The 20,582-nt window shown below is 42.4% G+C and overlaps 1 pseudogene across 1 annotated transcript; it reads right to left on the bottom strand.

Annotated features, from left to right (window-relative positions):
- Positions 1 to 2,039: 2,039 nt before the first annotated feature.
- LOC148885984 (uncharacterized protein C7orf57-like) lies at positions 2,040 to 17,312 on the bottom strand (annotated as a pseudogene). Its single transcript, XR_016118089.1, has 7 exons — positions 17,302 to 17,312; positions 17,049 to 17,103; positions 16,697 to 16,862; positions 13,753 to 13,852; positions 13,529 to 13,640; positions 13,178 to 13,254; positions 2,040 to 9,577 (listed from the first exon to the last, which is right to left on the bottom strand). The product of XR_016118089.1 is annotated as an uncharacterized protein C7orf57-like (transcript).
- Positions 17,313 to 20,582: the final 3,270 nt, after the last annotated feature.

The raw sequence follows: 20,582 nt of genomic DNA, 5'->3' as shown, positions 1-20,582 counted from the left end.
AGTCGCGCCGGTCGTAAGGCAAATGTTACCTTATATACAGTATACATACACACTGTCAAAACTCATCTGTAGTGGTGTTTCTAATCTTGTAGTTCCTTTTCCCAACAGAAAACACATTTATATGTACCTATTCATTTTTGGTGAAGTTATATTTTATACAGCCTTGCTACTTTTTGATTTGTAACTGCTGTTAGGCTGTGTATAATCATTGGAGTGGGATGAGGTCTGGGGCCCTGTTGAAATGTCACAGACAACCACTTGTCAAACTGTCCAGTAGATTTTTTGTTTTAATTTCCCGATTAGCTGTATCTCAGGGCAATTTGTGAACCACTTAATTTCGATTTGAAGGCGAAACCCGCCTGTAATGTTTGGCTTTTGCATTCATCCGGTATGCATCTGGATTGCCTGCCAATTAATATGCAGGCGTGACTTGGAAGCAAGCATGCCTCAGTGTCTTGCCATGAGATACTGATGAGGGTTTGTTTTTTTGGGGACCAACTACATAACTTTTAAGGACCAAGAAATTGGTTTTGGGAATGTCTCTCCCATACAAAGATAAGCAGGGACATGAAGAAAAATCTATTTGCTGCAGCTTTGGTTCGGTTGCATTTCTTGGGTCATGTGCGCTCTTGTCCCATCAATGAGCTCAATTTTAGTTTTTCATCATCTGTTTGACCTTTTCAAAATGTAGGTCACATTGTTAAACGAGATGCAGGACGAAAGAAACACCCCCCCCCACCCCCGTTGTTCTTCAACTGGCTGAAGATGAAATTTCTACATCGGGTGGGAACTGCCAAGCCCAAAGTGCCACTTTTTCAATTTGAAATAAAGTGGACCCTCCAATGTCAAATGTCCTCATTTGTATTTGTTTAAATGTTATGAATCTACCACAACCATAAAATCTTGATTGACTGATCCAAGTTTTTATGCAACTCTGAACTCAATTTGTTTCATCTATGGAGGTCCAGCGACGAGTTCAAGTTGTGATCAAAACTATAAATGTGATGTGGAGAATGAGATTTATTTGAAATCTAGGGGATCATGTCCATTCACGCACCTCTTTGATTCTTGGGTGAAAGACATCCAATCTTCACATGAATGTTATCAATGAATCATGTTTGTCAAAATACAATGGACAAAGACGCAGCTTTAAAGGACAACCGACGTCACTTTTTTGTTTCTTAACTGACAACAGAAAAACGTTTTATAGCATCTAAAATACCCAAAACACGCAGTATGATATGTTTATTCAAATGCAAAACACCAATAAAAATTACTTAAAGTGTCCAAAATCTGCAAAAAATTGAGCTGCGAATTGGGCATTTTCAGAAAGTCCCACCCCCAGTTCGTGACGTCACGCCAAGACGTCTTGCATTGCTGGAGAATCAAAACAAAGGCTTCAGATTCTGAGAATATGCTTTCTTGTTACACATCCAGTTATGAATATGATTCAAATAGTTCTGAAGAGAAAAGCATACATGTTTGCAATCGATTAAAGAATTTATTACGTGCCATTATGAGGCAACATTGTGGGGAAATGTCTGATCGAAAAAGAGTCACAAAATGGCGGCCTCCTGTGGCCACCTCCGTTTCCACAGGCTGATAAATTCCTTATATGGAGCTTGGACGCCCTCATCTGGAGGCTTTTGGGTGCAAACCGAGGTCCCCAGACCAAACAAGTACAGCAAAATACATTGACGTGATGGAAGGACCGCTACAATGCGTCTTTTTTTTGGTCAGGGGCGTTCCTTTCGTGACGTCACGTACGGACTCGTCACCAACTCATTAACAAGACTTCCTGAATATTCAGCGCGAGTCTTAAAGCGTAAAATATAGCTATATGCGATGGAATCTTATTAAAATACGCCCAGTAGAAGTCATTTGAAGCCATTTTACAAATTATGGACACAACTTGTCCGGAGACGTCGGTTGTCCTTTAAGCATTGGGCTAGGTTGTACTTGGTACTGAGAATCAAGGCATTTAATCCTATGTGAAGAACTAATTATTTAAAAACAGTCAAATTGAGGCGAAGCCATCGTTCATTTTTTTTTTTTTTTTTTTTAATTTTAGCCCTTTTCAACCTTGATTTCATTGCATGAATCCCAAGTTTTTAAACCAATTGCTGAAAGCCAGGATGTTTGTTACCCAATGAGCATCTTATCTGTCTGGTCATGATTTTATTTTTTTCTTCTCTCACTGTCCACTTTTTAAGAAGTCTATACAAGCATCCATGTTGTAAATATGATGGTTTCAACTTAACAAATATTGACACCTGAAGTTTAGTTTTTAGGTGCCATTATATGGTGATGAGTTTTTAACAGTTCCGTTAGGATTAAAGTGACATGTTCTATTTCATTGTGAACCGAGGTTCCGCTGTTTTACCGTTAAATGTTGTCTCCTCCTGTGTCAGTGTCTCTGTTGTCATCATTCTCTCATCCAAACGGTCGTATTTAGCAAGAACAGATAATTAAAATGCATGACAGCACATCGACTCGATGAGACAAGTCACCCAATTAAATATTTTCATCCGCGCGTCAACAAATGTGGCATATAATTCAGGAATTCTGCATTACCTGTGGAAAAAAAGTTTGCAAATTGTGATATATACAGTGAAACAAATACATATTTGAACAGCCTGCTATTTTGCTATTTCCCCCACTTAGAAATCATGTAGGGGTCTGAAATTTTCATCGTAGGTGCATGTCCGCTGTGAGAGATTAACTAAAAAGAAAAATCCAGGAACACAATGCATTATTTATAAACAATTTATTTGTGTGATACAGGTGCCAAGAAGTAATTGAACACCTGAGAAAATGAATGTTAATATTTGGTACAGTAGCCTTTGTTTGCTATTACAGAGGTGAAACGTTTCCTCTAGGTTTTCACCAGGTTAGCGCACGCTTAAGGAGGGATCTTGGCCCACTCTTCTCCACAGATCTTCTCTAGATCAGTCAGGTATCTGGGCTGTCGATGAGAAAAACGGAGTTTGAGCTCCCTCCAAAGATTTTTGATTGGGTTCAGGTCTGGAGACTGGCTGGACCATGCTAGAACCTTGATATGCTTCTTACGGAGCCACTCCTTGGTTTTCCTGGCTGTGTGCTTCGTGTTGCTGTCATGTTAGAAGACCCAGCCACAACCCATCTTCAATGCTCTGACTTTGGGAAGGTGGTTGTTCCCCAAAATCTCACAATAAACGGCCCCGTCATCCTCTTTAATGCAGTGCACTCGTCCTGTCCCATGTGCAGAAAAACACCCGCAAAGCATGATGCTATCACCGCCTTGCTTCATTGTAGGCATGGGTTTCTTGGGATTGTTCTCTTCATTCTTCTTCCTCCAAACACGCTTAGTGGAATTATGAGAAGGAAAGTTCTATTTTGGTGTCATCTGACCACAAAACTCTCCCATGACTCTTCTTTATCATCCAAAGGGTCATATGCAAACTTAAGATGAGCCTTGACATGTGCTGGTTTAAGCAGGGAACCTTCTGTACCACGCATGATTTCAAATCATGACGTCTTAGTGTTTTACCGAGAGTAACCTTGGAAACGGTCGTCCCAGCTCTTTTCAGGTCATTGACGAACTCCTGTCGTGTAGTTCCGGGCTGATTCCTGACCAGTGACGTGCGGTGAGGTTCATGGCTGGTGAGGCACTGACGTCATCAATGACGTCACCGCTCGTCTCTACTTAGTATTTTAATGGTAAATTCAGCGATTTTGAAAAAAATCCTAAAACGGTGAAGTTAAAGAACAAGAACTTTAAAGTACAAATCACTAAATACATCTAACTGTTTAATTTATTTTTTCATTTGATATTTCCATGACAGCTTTCCATGATGACAGGTGAGGCACTGCCTCACCTGCCTCCACTGACTGCACGTCACTGTTCCTGACCTTTCTTAGAATGATTGAGGCCCCACGAGGTGATATTTTACATGGAGCTCCACTTCGATTGCTGGCCTATAAATTCTTATTTTTTTTTACCTTACAATGTTACTAGCCAATCAGAAAATCAACTAGCCAAAATGTGTCTGATCTCAGTAAGTTCATCCTTGTGTAAAAATGGCACCGAAGACTACAATTGTTCATCGTTATTGTGCATTTTATTGTATTTCAAACGTATTTTGATACTCGTTGTACTAAGTTCATCCTGTCTACTTGATATCTAATATTAAGCAGATTCTTTACTTACAGACAGTGTAGTGTATTTTGATACTGTTGTTCAATAAAAAGAGAGAATAATTCAGAGTACCCCAATGAAACAATTCAGAGAACCACAATAAAATACAAATATAATCAGGACATTGCAAAACTTGGCAAATAAGGATTAAATAAAAATAAATAAAATTGAGCACCAGAATTAAGTCAGCAGAATGCTGTACAGTATTTGCATAGGAGGGGTCCTACCAACTTCATGTTGTCATGTCATCTAACTGCCACTGCCACACAAAATGTGTGAAAGGCCGTGCATGCTTCGCATTTCCATGACATGTTCAAAACATTATCATAAGCGTGTCAAATGTTAGCATGTTAAGCGTTTGGATCATTCTTTCGGCGGGGCTATTACCGATAACAGCTGTACGGGCAGTCTCTGCAACCACTGCTCGACTGTGATTTTCACTGCCCTCATGTGCAACGACACTTTCATACTTGAAATTGCCATTGCAGTCTACAAACGTGGATTTCTTCGTCAAATTGCAGTTTTTATAAAGCACAGAACACAGGGTACAAAACATGAGTCGGGCGGTCGCATCGTAATGAAGCCTTGTCAGCAACCCTTTTCTCTTCTTCTGACCTAGGTCACTTATTCCCCGTCTCAAGTGGCAGCTTATCACCTTTCAGAAAATTCCACATTAAAAGCTGTTTTGACATTTTGAAGGTGTGAACAAGAATGACGCGTATTTATATGGACGAGTACTGAAATCTGGTTGTCATATCACATGAGAGTATGCGAGAATCAACGGGATGCGTGATACATGCACAGTAGTAACACATTCAACGGCACATTTATGATTTGTTTACACGTACTATATGGAGGTTCTGTTAACGCTGTGTTTATATTTTCAACATAAAAACACATTTTTTTTAGAATATATTTTTACCTAGTCAACCGGGATGGCTAGTAACTGAACAAACTCGCCAAAATGGGAAATTAAGTCGCCTCGGGCGACCGGACTACCGCGAATTTCGAGCCCTGGATTGGGATTGACCATCATGTTTAGCTTCTTCCATTTTCTAATGATTGCTGTGGACAGTGGACCTTTTTTCATCAAGCTGATTGGCAGTTGCCCAGTAGCCCTTTCCAGCCTTATGGGGCTGTACAATTTTGTCTTTGGACAGCTCTTTGGGCTTCACCATGTTCCAAGTCAAAGTCTTACGGATAGTATGGGGTGGACAGCTGTCTTTATGCAGCTAACGACCTCAAACTGGTGCATCTGATTCAGGATGATACATGCAGTGCAGGTGGACTTCTAATGGGCGGACTAACGGGTCTTTCAAGGTCAGAATTCCAGACGATATACAGGTGTTCAAATACTTATTTGCAGCTGTAACGCACAGATAAATTGTTAAAAAAAAATCATGCAATGGGATTTCTGGATTTTTCTTTTTTTTATCTTTCTCACAGTAGACATGAACCTACGATGAAAATGTCAGACTCCTCCATGATTTCTAAGAGGGAGAAATAGCAAAATAGCAGGGTGATCAAATACTTATTTTCTTTCAAGGATCCACTTCACTGCTTTCCATTTGTTCTTTCAAGTAGTTGTTAATGACCTATGTGTTAACTGATGTACAAAATGTTGTCAATCGGAGCGCTTCCGCGAGGACATTAATAGAGCCAGGAAAATATTTTGCTTGACAGTACAATCCCGAACAGACGGTGAAAAGAATGGGCTCTTCAGAATGCTTGGAAGTCTGAATTAAAATGGCATTTGTGAGAAAAATGCTCATACGTCTTAAAAGCTAGCTAAATGTCTTGTTTGTAACACTTTTTATGTCACGTGTTATAGGAATATCAACATTTGGTAGGATTTGAAGACGTAAACAGATTCATGCGCAATTACATTTCGTGTAGAGGACAATGTAGGCACTATGATCAAACGAGAAAAGGGCATTTGTTTTAGTTTTCCTTGATTGAAACAAGGTTAGTTTTAAAGTGGAAAAAAAATCAGGTTACCATTCATGTGCACGTATAGGCATCATAAACACGATTTTCGTGGTGGCTGTCGGTTCAACTGCTCCAAGGCGTAAGTTGGCCGTATCCCGAATGGGACTGCGTCCTTTCAGAATACATTGTCCCACATCCATGGGAAAAGGGTTCAATTCGTTATTTTCATACAAAAGTGCCAGAAATCACTTATTTAGGCCTTCACAAGTCACGTTTTTAAAAAAATATTTTCTGTTTACTCTCTTTGCCATTCCTCGTATTGCCTGAATGACCTGAACTTATTACCAGATCGGCAAGATTATTGGCTGATACAACATATGGACGGACATTAGTGCGGTAGTATTTCACTAAACTGCGTTGACCCCAGACATCTAAAATAATTAAGTCCTCTTTGATACCATCCATACTGTATAATTATGCCTGTACTAATATATGGCCGACCACTTTGTGACCATGCAGACAAGCACAGAACATGTCATTTCGTTAACACTTGAAAGAAAGGATGACATCATACCAGAACAGGCCAACACCCTCAGACAGCAATTGATTATGCGGAACTAAGTGATGGGAATTTGACTGTAGGGAAAATTGATGCCACAATTAAAAAAAAATTGAAGGGATGGATGGATGGATTTGCCTTTATTAGTCTTGCTGTGGAGACATTTACATTTCACAGCAGCAAAGTGATTGAATTGATGGAATTTAAGGCCTTCATTCATGGACTAAGTGCGCTGGTTTACCAGGACGTGTTTCATGATAAAAGTATGTTTACAGTAACCACCTTCTGTTTGGCGTCCGTTTTCACCTGACCATGTCGAAACCGGTGGTGGTGCTAAGAGCAACACACTGCAGTATTTTGCTTGTGCTCATGAGGGTATGCTCAAAATTGAATCAGGGATAAAATGGGAATTTTGAGGTGTGGTACGTCCTTTTCTTGAAGCAGGTATCAAGCCCAGCCGCATACATATAACCCCATTTGACATCGCTGGAAGCCATGCCTTCCAACATTCCACATTTCTGATGGAAACTTGATACAAGAGTGACTCGGAATCTCACTTGTAATTCCGGATGAAGTTCAACATGCTGGTCTGTTGGTTTTTCGGCTCTTGTGAGAGCTAATTGTAACAATGTCAACCAAGAAATATAACCTGCTCAAAGTCACATTTTGTACCTTTTTGCTAATTCAGATTTTCACAAAGTTTTATAGGTTTTCTAAAATTTTACACTGGCTGTCTGATGTCCTCATATATCAAATACATGTAATAAATCTTAACTCTTGTGTTGTTTTTTTCATAGTAGTCTAACTTATGCTGTCTCACCATTTTGCTTCTCAATAAATCCAATGATTTGTATTCATTTTTATGATTGTGAACTTAGTATAGTATGTTTCGCGTATCATACTGTATATGGCTGTGTTGACACACCGGTGGAAAACAAGTAAAGAGCTAACTTTCTGGAAAAAAAAAAGAATTTTCTCTGATAGAGTGATTGGAACAGATACTTCTTTGTCACAAAAACATTCATGAAATTCTTTATGACTTTATTATGGATTGACAGAAAAAAATGAGCACATCTGCTGGGTCATAAATACACAGTCCATACACCAATACGAATTAGCAATTTTGAGAAAGTTATGTCAGCGGAATGAGCCACTACAGCAGGTGACCTCCTGAGGCCATTTAAATAGTGCTCATTGGATTCAAACACCCACAAGCGCTCCAAAGGGAAAGTCAAAGCAGCTCAGCATGGATCTGAAAAAGCAAATCATTGACTTGAACAAGTCAGGAAAGTCACTTGCAGCCATTTCAAAGCAGCTGCAGGTCCCAAGAGCAACAGTGCAAACAATTGTTTGTAAGTATATAGTGCATAGTAATAGTATATATACTAAGTTCATACAGTTGCTTGTTCTGTAGTCTCAATGGGACACAAGCCAAGCCCGGATAAATAGAGGGTTGTGTCAGGAAGGGCATCCGATGTAAAAGCTTGGCCGAAACAAACCTTTGAAGGAGGACAGTGATTCGCTGTGGCGACCCCTTGAATTGATGATTGATTGATGAATTTCGGTATGTGTGAAAGAACACACACAACTGCACCAATGAAATATTTTTACACATTATTGTGAAATGCTTTTCACAAGTAATTTACTGAATGGTGCATTTCACGTGCCGTTTACATGAAAGGTAAACCTGAATTATATTACTGCCCACCCCCTCAAATGCAGATGCACAAATTAAACTATCAGAACTGCACAAGCGACAACTCAGACATGAACATCCATCCATCCATTTTCTTATGGAGGGGCACACCCTGAACTGTTCAGAGACGAGCAACCATTTACGCTCACACATTTCAGGACAATTTGGAGTGTTCAGCCTGCCATTAATACGTTTAGAATGTGGGAGCAAACTCGAGTACCTGAAAAAAAACAACGCGGGCACAGGGAGAACATTCAAACTCCACACAGGAAGAAGCCGAGTCGGAATCGAACAGAGTACCACTGCACCCTGAGGCCGAACGAGCGAACCACTTGACTTCCGGGCAGCCCTCGGAGTTAAACAGAGATGAATAAATCCGATAATTAGAGGTTGAAAACAGTTTAGTTGGCCTCAGCACCACTGACATAAATTCCTGCAAACTGAGCATTACATTAATATTTTGTTTCTCGAGTGTACCATATTTATCTTTAAACTCCATCATTTACCCTTCACCCTTTTCCTTTTGGCTTTTCCCCTCAGGGGTCGCCACAGGAAATCAGTGTCCTCCATCTTGTGCATCCTCTTCTCTCACACCAGCTACCTTAATGTGCTCTTTGACAACATCCATAAACCTCCTCTTAGGTCTTTGTTTCGGTCTCCTGCCTGGCAGTTCAAGGCTCAGCACCCTTCTCCCGATATAGTCTCTCTCTCTCTCCTCTGGACATGTCCAAACCATCTCAGTCTGGCCTCTCTGACTTTCTCTCCAAAGCCTCTAATATGAGTTGTCCCTCTAATGTACTCATTCCTGATCCTATCCAACCTGGTCACTCCCAAAGAAAACCTCAACATCTTCATCTCTGCTACCTCCAACTCTGCTTCCTGTCTTTAGTGGCGCTGTCTCCAGTCCAAACATCATGGCTGGTCTCACCCTGCCTACCCTTCACCGATGTATAATATTAACATAGTGATGTCAAAATGTTTTTGCAATGAGTAACTTTCAGTTTGGATTCAAATCTTTTTATTAAATCTTGAAAATCAGATGCATATGAAAAATCAATAACATGATTTCAGCTATTAAAATGACTTTAAACTGTCGGTGAGCTGGACAATTATGTTGCACTTGACTCAGCCTCACTCATTGAGTTAGTCCTCGTCAACATAACCAAAACTCAATAGCTTCGACATGTTGACTGGAGAGGTGTTCTTGGTACATACACTGTGAGGAGGGGGAAAGGTACATCAATTATATTTTATGATTAGAGCACAGGAGACGAAATATCACGACTGAAAAGTGACATATAATGCAGACCAGAGGTTAGTAGAGTCAGTAGATAGTTTTTTTTTTTTTAATTATGATTCCATTTTTCTATATTCAAATGTATTTTTCATGATGGAGATTTCCTACTGGTTCATTTTTGAGTTTATGGAGAATGTCATTGCGAATCTCTCCATTGTGAGACAAATAAAAGGTTCTTATTTTTTCTCATCTTATTGTCATGTTCCTTTTCTTGTGGGTCTCCAAAGGGTAGCAGCAGAAGGCTTTCCCTGCAGCGTGCACTCCTGCTGTGAAACTGTTCATCAAGATGGCAATGTATTAAAATACTTTCTAATTGCCAAGTATGTCAGACCTTGTTGGTGCTCTTGCTCAAGTGTTGTTTATCGACTTCTTATCATTTTTTGTTTTTGTCGATGAGCCTCTCACTTTGTAATTATTTGTGTTTTGTGTTTGATCTTGCTTGTGTTTTTGCTTTTGTGACTTTGGACTCCAGTCATTTTGTTTGATATTGCAAATTTTATTTTTCCTTGCCTTCGCAGATGCTTTTTGTTAATATATTGTTTTCCTGTTTGTTATGACCAGCAATTCCTGTTTGTCTGTATGCTTTAATAGAATATATTTTTGCATGGACTTGTTTGTGTCAAAGATGAAAGTCCTCCGGTGTTTCATGAGAATTCCAGAGTCTTTTATTTTATATGTACAGGTAACATCCGACTTACGACCGGCTCAACTTATGACCACCCGTATTTACGAGCACGACTGCCAGGCCTTATTTTATAAATTTTAATTGAACGCCTGGCACCGCAACACGCTAGCAGCGTGGCAATGCGTACGACAATTTTGGCCAGCCAGCATCTCACTCTCGCACAGCAATCGACCGTGTGATGGCATCAGAAGGGGGAGTGTCCACCGACGCCGGCCACGGTGCGGCAAGGACTACAGCAGGTGGCCGTCGGCGCTTGGGCGTGCAGGACTGCCGAGGACGGCGTTGGGGGAGGGTCCCCCGGCCAGTACTATAGCCGAGGCGGGTCAGGCGTTGGCGCTTGGGCTCGCGGGACCGCCGCGCCGAGAATGGGGAGAGGCTCACCCCGACCGGGACTAGAGCCGTGACGGGTCGGGCGTCGGCGCTCAGGTGTGTGGGAACGCGGCGACGAGAATAGAACCAGGTTGTAAGTCAGATGTTACCTGTATATATAGATACAGTGGCTTGAAAAAGTATTCATACTCCTTGAACTTTCGCACATTTTGTCACATTCTCGTATAAAGAGGTACATGAAAGCGAATGAGGCCAAACGAATAAACAGGCTGTTAGCAACACAACCTGCGAAAGTGCATGCTCAGTGACAGGGTTCTAACAGCAGAGAATACCCTCCAAGGTTTGAAACTGAAAGATACTAGAAAGGCATATGGGAGGAGAGTTCACAGTAACAGCAGTGCACAATGGCTGGTGACGTGGAAGAGGTGCTCGGGTCAGATGAAACCAAAATTTAACCTTTGGGCACAATGCAGAACGATATGTTCAGCGTAAAATCAACACAGCTTACACCCTCATTTGTGAACAAGACTCCCAGATACTTAAACTCCTCCACTTGAGGCAAAATCACCTCCCCGACCCGGAGAGGGCACTCCACCCTTTTCTGCCTGAGAACCATTGTCTCAGATTTGGAGGTGCTGATTCTCATCCCAGCCGCTTTACATTCGGCTGCGAAATGCTCAAGAGAGAGTTGGAGCTCCACTTGAAGGCCCCAACAGTACCACATCGTCTGCAAAAAGCAGAGATGCTATACTGAAGCCACCTGAACGGAAACCTTCAACGCTTCGGCTGCGCCTAGAAATTCTGTCCATAAAAGTTATGGACAGAATCTGCGACAAAGGGCAGCCTTGGCGGAGCCCAACCTTCACTGGAAACGATTCCGACTTATTGCCGGCAATGCGAACAAGACTCTGACATCGGTCGTATAGGGACCGAACGGCCCGTATCAGGCGCTCCTGTACCCCATACTCCCGAAGCACCCTCCACAAAACTCCACGAGGGACACGGTCAAACGCTTTCTCCACAAAGTCCACAAAGCACATGAAGACTGGTTGGGCGAATTCCCATGCACCCTCGAGGACCCTGCTAAGGGTGTAGAGCGGATCCACTGTTCCGCAGCCGGGACGAAAACCACACTGTTCCTCCTCAATCTGAGGCTAGACTTTCCGACGGACCCGCCCCTCTAGAACCCCTGAATAGACCTTTCCAGGGAGGCTGAAGAGTGTGATCCCTCTGTAGTTGGAACACACCCTTTTTTAAAAAGCGGGACCACCACCCCGGTCTGCCAATCCAGAGGCACTCTCCCCGATGACCACGCAATGTGGCAGAAGCGTGTCAGCCAGGCCAGCCCCACAACATCCAGAACCTTTAAGAACTCCGGTCGGATCTCATCCACCCCCGGCCTTGCCACAGGAGCTTTTTAACCACCTCGGTGACTTTAGCCACAGAGATCGGAGAGCCCACCTTGGAGTCTCCAGACACTGCTTCCTCCAAGGAAGGCGTGTTGGTGGAGTTGAGGAGGTCTTCAAAGTACTCTGCCCACCGGTTCATGACGTCTCGAGTCGAGGTCAGCAGCGCCCCTATGTCTAGTCGGAAGTTTTCAACCGCGTGCACCAGCTCGGGCTCCTTCTTTGTAAGAGAGGTGACATTCCACATCCCAAGAGCTAGCTTCTGCAGTCGAGGGTCGGACCGCCAGGGTCCCCGCCTTTGGCTGCTGCCCAGCTCACAATGCACCCGACCCCTCTGGACCCACCCATGGGTGGTGAGCCCTTGAGAAGGGGGACCCACGTTTCCTCTTCGGGTTGAGCCCGACCGGGCCCCATGGGTGTAGGCCCGGCCACCAGGCGCTCGCCAACGAGCCCCATCTCCAGGCCTGGCTCCAGAGGGCCCCGGTGATCCGCGTCCGGGCAAGGGAAAACCAAATCCATTTGTGTTTTTCTTCATATGGGGTCTTCTTAGTCATACTTTGTCTGGTCCCTCACCCAGGACCTGTTTTCCAGGGGTGACCAGGGGTGACCCTACCAGGGGCATAAAGCCCCCAGACAACCTAGCTCCTAGGATCATCACAAACCCCTCCACCACGGTAAGGTGACGACTCATGGAGAGGACTGTATGTCATATTTAAAAAAAAAATCACATTTGCTGATTGAGGGATACAGTACTCTGAAAATGTCCACCTTTTGAGAAATACCTGTAACCTTATATGACTTTTTTTCTCATGGCAGGGACAAGACTATCTTCTGGATATCTTTCCTGTTATGAGTATTTAAATGAGTCTTTTTTGGACTAAGCCAAATGTCAGGTCAACGCAAGTCCCAGGAAGCATTTGCAGACCATTGAAGTCGATGTTTGATTTGAATGCTGATACTCATAATTTACAATATTTCAATTTTAGACTATTAAAGTGCCTTTATAAACCATAGATAGGACGGATCTGTTCTTGTAACAATAAATTAAGTTATAGTATAATAGCCCTCTCTTGTGAGCAAAAAATAAAAAGTACCTACGTCCTCCTGAATTTGCTTCCTCCGTTGTTTTGACTTGACGCCTGACATTGCACCAACTGTTTCTCGGAATTGGTTTTCTGCAAAACATTAGGTCGCAATGCCTTAATGGCTCATTGTTAGAAAAATTTGATCATGGTCATTAACCCGACCTGATTCTAACAGCTTGTTATGGTTACCTACTTATGATGTTATTGAAATAATTTGCCTTTTGACTTCACATGTTTTCCCAGTGTGGTCCAAACAAAAAAATAAATAAAATGTGCTTCAAATCTGATGATGGTCTGCCTCTGAACACTTATGTAAATGAAATAATTTGCGTTTTTGACGTTCCATGTGTACAACAATATTTACCTTCTCCCTGGGAGGGTTAGCATCATCCCGCTCCCATGCAGACATATTGTCTGTCCAAAAAGGAGGTAGTGGCCTTTGTGAGAAAGCTTTCTTCTCTTTGGTGCAAATGACACTAGTGGGTTAAAACACAGTAAGATTTTGTTATTAAACATATCAGACCCAAAATGAATTTGGTCCAGGGTCATTCCTGGTGATTGAAACTATATTTAACTGTCCACATGCACCTTTGGTTACCAGGAGCGTCTATTGGACCATCCAAGAGTGAATCTGCGGCGTTGAAAGATTTGGCCTTGGATGTAGGTGTTTCATCAAAGTACAGAAGCCCTGTGGAATATATGTTGCTAGTAAGACAAAACTTGTGTTCACAATTACATGCTAATAGTACGACCACATACTCAGTACGACCACGACGTGTGAACAGCTTGCCTAATGGCAGTGTCTGAAATAAGGACTGCCCGGACACCTGGGGCGTGCAACTTTTACGTCAGGTGTACAACTTACAAAACGTCTCCGCCCGGGTCGCCGACAACCTTTTGAGGAAAAAAAGACATTTCTTTTTCAAATCAAATGTTTGCTTTTTTCAATAAAGCAAATGTTTGAACAAAGATTTCAAAATCTGAATAAATTATTCTGGTTACAAAATCTTCGCTCGGTTTGGAAATTTTGGAATTTAGGTTCGTTGGTCAAGAATTGATGAATGAGGAAAATGAGAAGGAGCAAAGACTAGAAGACGTGACAGTTGTGGACCAAGACGTAGCAAACATTAGCCAGGATGAAGTGAGGAGGGCGCTGAAGAGGATGAAGGGGGGGAAAGGCACTCGGGCCTGATGATTTACCAATCGAGGTATGGAAGTGTCTTGGAGAGGTGGCGGTGGTGTTCCTGACTGGGTTATTCAACAAGATCTTAGATGGTGAACAGATGCCTGAAGAATGGAGACGAAGTGTACTCGTGCCCATTTTTAAGAACAAAGGAGATGTGCAGAGTTGTACTAATTACAGAGGAATAAAGTTGATAAGCCATACAATGAAACTCTGGGAAAGAGAGTTGAAGCAAGACTAAGAGCAGAAGTGAACATTTGTGAGCAGCAGTATGGCTTCACGCCCAAAAAAAAAGAGTACGACAGATGCAGTGTTTGTTTTAAAAATGCTGATAGAGAAGTACAGAGAAGGTCAGAAGGAATTGCATTGTGTCTTTGTAGATCTGGAGAAAGTGTACGACAGGGTGCCAAGAGAAGAGCTGTAGCATTGCATGAGGAAGTCTGGAGTGACGGAAAAGTATGTCAGAGCGGTGCAAGACATGTATCATGACTGTAAGACAGTTGTGAGGTGCGCTGTCGGTATTACTGAGGAATTCAAGGTGGAGGTGGGACTCCACCAGGGGTCAGCTCTGAGCCCCTTCTTAATTGCTATGGTGATGGACAGGCTAACAGACAATGTTAGACAAGAATCTCCTTGGACCATGATGTTTGCAGATTACATTGTGATCTGTAGCGAGAACGGGGAACGGATGGCGGAGAAACTAGAGATGTGGAGATATGCCCTGGAAAGGAGAGGAATGAAGATAAGTCGCAGCAAGACGGAATATATGTGTATGAATGAGAGGGATCCAAGTGCAAGAGTGATGCTACAGGGAGAAGAGATAAAGAAGGTGGAGGATTTTAAGTACTTGGAGTCAACCCCAAGTACTTAAAATTTTCAGGTGTGATGTGTGATAGGAGGGTTTCAGCTAGGATGCAAGGAAAAGTGTATAACACAGTGGTGAGACCAGCCATGAAGTTTGGACTGGAGATAGTGCCACTGAAGAAAAGACAGGAAGCAAAGCTGGAGGTAGAAGAAATGAAGATGTTGAGGTTTTCTTTGTGAGTGACCAGGTTGGATAGGATCAGGAATGAGTACATTAGAGGGTCAACTCATATAAGAGGCTTTGGAGAGAAAGTCAGAGCCCAGACTGAGATGGTTTAGACATGTCCAGAGGAGAGAGAGTGACTATATCGGGAAAAGGATGCTGAGCCTTGAACTGCCAGGCAGGAAACCGAGAGGAAGACCGAAGAGGAGGTTTATGGATGTTGTCAAAGAGGACATGAAGGTAGCTGGTGTGAGAGAAGAGGATGCACAAAACCGGGATAGATGGAGGACATTGACTCGCTGTGGCGACCCCTGAAGGGAAAAGAGGAGGAGGAGGCTCGTTTGTCAATTTGCATACTCGGCACGGCAGCCAATCAGAACCCTGCTTCGCGCTTCTGTCTTTCCCAAGCGTTATAAGGTCGCACATTTGCATATCATTTTCAAAGTAGACGCACAGAACCTCAGCCCCAGAAGATTCAAAAGAAGCTAACAAAATTTAGGACGCTACAAAACGTAAACGTACATTATCCTGTGACTGTAAAGTGTCCTTGACAGTTTTGAAAGGCGCTTTTTAATGTATCATTATTAAAAGCATGGTGGAAAGAGGAGTTCACGTGGCTTATAGCAGACGACACAACGCAGATATTGCCTTGTGCAACATGCCGAACAGTGTATGGACAAACGACAATTGGAGCAAAATCATCCGCAAGGGATATTTATGCCAAATTAAGCAAGAGAAAATTTGTGGTAGGTCCTTAATAAAAAATCATTCATACTTTGCAACAATGTTTTTATTTACTTTTTTGCGATTAATCATCTCATTGTGTTTCAAGTTGTGAAAAAGGGGGCAGGCAACTTTTCAGAGTTGTCTGCCCTGGTGTCCGGTAACTTTTTGTCATGGGTTTCAGACACTGCTAATGGTACTAGTCACGCAGAAATCTGCCATCCACCCATCCATTTTCAAGATCGTTTATTATCAAAACAGTCGTGGGCATGCTTAAGCCTATCCTAGCAGTCTTCAGGATACACCCTGGACTGTTTGCCAGCCAATTTCAGGGCACACACAGATATACAACAATTTGTGCTCACTCTTGCACTCAAATACAATTTTGAGTGTTTTATTAGCCTGCCAAGCATGTTTTTTGAAATGTGGGAGTACCCGGAAAAAGGCCACGAAGGCACAGGGAGAACATGGCAGCTCCACACAGGAAGGCCGTTGCTGGAATCGAACCCTGCACCTCTGCACTGTAAGGCTTGTGTGTTAACCGGTCGCATCTCCCAAAATATGTCATTTAAGTCTGTCACACAGCAAGATGGCAGTACCTTTGTGCCCCCCTTGTTTTGCAAGCTTGACGTATTCCGAATCAGTGTCAAAAACTCCAACCCTTTTCCCTATCTTCGTCATGTCACCAACTGTGTTGACAACTGGAGACAGTCCAGGGATTTGAGAGATCTGACCTCTAATTCCATGGTATCCATTTTGACCATCTGTGGTGTTAAAACACAAACGTGCACATATGCAAACTTACGACAAAGAATTGATTGAAAACAATCCTACCTATCAAGTAATGACAGATGTTAAATCGTGGTATTTTCCCACTGGATGAAGGGGGTCCCTGAAGGCAACATACGGGACAGTGTTCGTGCGTCGTGTGTTAAACTCGTATAAATCGTTGTACTTGCCAGATTTCGCCGGTTGAACGTCAGGAGTCTTAAGACCTTTGACATTTCTATCAGAGATGGAAACAAACCCCAGCATATCAACTTTTCCAACGTTAGCTAGGGTGAGCTTGTTCAGCATCAATTGAAATAATGAGGTTCAATGGCTCTTTCTAAGACCAACACAGGTGCAAAAAACTAAACACGCACTTGCAGTACAAATCGCCGTAAAATTCACGCAAAGCCGTCGGTCTAGTTAGTATTCTTACTTAGAATTCATTTTGGACGAAAAGAAATGGCCCTCCCTCGCACTGAATCGTTTGGCGTCCCGTTGCCGTGGAAACTCGGTTTTCTTGCGCGCTCACTTGTCTCAACTTTTAACATAGGTTTGTCACGAATGAAGCAGTATTTCCACTTATATTTCTTGAGGGCATCTTCCTGACTGCTGAGCAATCGTTTACTTTAATTGTTAACTCTCAAGGACGCATGCAGCAGACAAATGATAGCAAAGAGACAACATGAAAGGCGCGTCCTAAACTGAGTGCCTTGATTTCTGTTTCGTATTCAGACGTCGGCACACGTGTTCGCGCACTCACGGCCGAGGCAGTCAGTTACGAGTTTGACGGCTGAAATCGATGACATTTTGATTAGTTCCGTCAAGAAACGGTGTGGTAATGTATGCACGCCAATGTTTTTGTCACGGTTTGCAAGGTGGTGATGGTTGTGGATCCTAAAAAAGCAGGCAGGAGGGAGCAGCAGGATGTATTTGACAAATTGTATTAAAATAAACTCAGCAGAAACAAAATCTAAAATAAAGTCATCTGAACAGAAAAGTACAAAGAATCAAAGAAAACCAAGAGTAAAAGTCTGCCAAGATGAAACAAAGTTGACATGGTGTAGCAAACACATGCACAGCAAAGAATGACCCGACATCGAATGGTCGTGCCAGGAGTCCTTTTAACTGCCACTGATGAAGACGACCAACACCTGTGCAACTGAGGGCGGGGCCGACACCACTACCCGTTGGTCGCCAACCAGATCGTGACAGTTCTTGCATTAAAAGAAATAATATGTGAATAAAACAAAATGAAATATTTTTTCTCCATTCATTTTCCCATCCGCTCCATTCATTTTTCTAACGGCTTCATCCCCACTGTTTGGAGTATATTATCAGCCTGCCATTCATGTTTTTGGAATGTGGGATGAAACCGGAGGACCCCGCGCAGGCCAAGGAAGAACATGCCAACTCCACACAAAGGCTGGAGCTGATTTCAAACCCACGACCGCAAAGTCAATGTGCTAGCCACTCGACTACTGGGGCGCATATGAAACTACATCTTACATTAATAAAATAAACTAAAAAGAACTCCTGTACGACTAGTCAAAACGCCCTTAAATTCATATTTGTTTTTTTTTGTTGTTGTTGTTTTTGACTTCAAGATGGCACCGCCAGAGTGGCTGCTTTCACACAATTCACATTCATCGATTCCTTTCCTTTCCTCCTATATTCATCACTTTGCTGCTGTGAAATGTAAACGTTAATAATCGCTAATCCAATGGAATCCAATTTTTGTCTGTCTTCATATGTTGAAATGTAGAGGTATTCATTTTTTGTATTGGTGTGGGTCTGTACAGAAGAAGAGTCCGAGAATGATGCTACAGGGAGAAGAAATAAAGAAGGTGGAGGATTTTAAGTACTTGGGGTCAACTGACCAGAGCAATGGAGAGTGTGGAAAAGAGGTGAAGAAGCGTGTCTAGGCAGGCTGGAGCGGCTGGAAAAAAATGTCAGGTGTGATGTGTGATAGAAGGGTTTCAGTTAGGATGAAAGGAAAGGTGTATAAGATGAAAGGAAAGGTGTATGAGACCAGCCATGATGTTTGGACTGGAGACAGTGCCAGTGAAGAAAAGACAGGAATCAGAGCTGGAGGTAGCAGAGCTGAAGATGTTGAGGTTTTCTTTGGGAGTGACCAGGTTGGATAGGATCAGGAATGAGTACATTAGAGGGACAACTCATATTAGAGGCTTTGGAGAGAAAGTCAGAGAGGCCAGACTGAGATGGTTTGGACATGTCCAGAGGAGAGAGAGTGACTATATCGGGAGAAGGATGCTGAGCCTTGAACTGCCAGGCATGAGATCAAGAGGAAGACCGAAAAGGAGGTTTATGGATGTTGTTGAAGAGGACATGAAGGTAGCTGGTGTGAGAGAAGTGGATGCACAAAACCAGGTTAGATGGAGGACATTGATTCGCTGTGGCTACCCCTGAGGGGAAAAGCCGAAAGGAAAAGAAGAAGAATGAAAAACTCATGAAACACATTCAACTTTTCAAATGTTCTCATACACGCAACTACTGTAAAACACACACGACGGAAACATAAATGTCATAATGTCACATGAAGATACAGTAAAGTCTCGTTATATCGATATCGGATATATCGATAGTCCCGGTTATATCGATACTATTTCTATGCACGCACGGAGAAAATTACATGCAAACGGGATCGGATATATCGATAGTCCCGGTTATATCGATATTTTTTCGGACTCCCTTGAATATCGATATAACGAGACTTTACTGTATTTCAGAATATTTAATGATAATATTTCTAAGCAATTTGAATCCGCACAAAAGACAGTCTCATCCCTGCAAAATTAACTCTTTCATGCACCCTGTAACTTGGTAACATGGTAAACGGTTCACTGTAGTAACTGCTGTGCCTGTACGGGAGGGATGTCAAGCTCATTTTTTTTTTCAGCAGCAGGCGACAAGTTACATACAACAATTTGAAATTTTGGTTCTGAATTTAGCAAGCATCATGGTACTTGACATGCTTGATTTGCTTTTGCGGGCCAAATAAAATTATGTGAGCCAAATTTGGCCCAGGGGCCTTGACTTTGACACCAGTGCTGTACGGGTTGAATAAAAAAAAAAACTGCCATCTGTCTCAGACCAGACCGACATGGTCCGAACCATTGTTTGATAATGGGACCCTTCTGATAATCATTGCATGGCCTGTGCTTGGTTATTACAAAAAATAAGGTGCAACTGCATTTTTTTTGTCATAACGGAACTCTTTCAAAGAGCACAGTCATATAATCGCAAACAATCACACACCACAAATGAGTAAAAGAAACAAATGAGTACCAATGCAGAAAGTAGTCACTGAAGCATCATTCTGGGTGTCAGCTCATCATTTAGGCAAAAACTTTGCAAGATGGAGAAATGGTGAAAAGGGCATTCAATGAAGCAGCAACTCATTCCGAGACTATAAAACAAATTAAATATCTCATTTACAAGCCCTCCAACAATCAACAACTGCAGTTACAAAAAGACATTGACCGTTAATGTAAATCAGGGGTGTCCAACACTTTTACAAATGGGGCCAGATTTGGTGTGTTAAAAATGTAGTGAGGGGGTGGGGGGGGGGTACCTTGGTGGATGTTCTTTACATATAACAGCAATTAATTGAACGTTTCATCGAGCCATTCCGTGTTTCACATGATTTTTTTTATTTTAATTTTAGAGACCAGAAGCATGTGTTTTGGTTTATTT

This window comes from Hippocampus bargibanti, linkage group LG17, assembly GCF_051943395.1.
Source record: "Hippocampus bargibanti isolate YZ-2025 linkage group LG17, ASM5194339v1, whole genome shotgun sequence".
In the NCBI taxonomy this organism is placed as follows: Eukaryota; Metazoa; Chordata; class Actinopteri; order Syngnathiformes; family Syngnathidae; genus Hippocampus; species Hippocampus bargibanti.
This window is presented reverse-complemented; position numbering and strand designations above follow the sequence as displayed.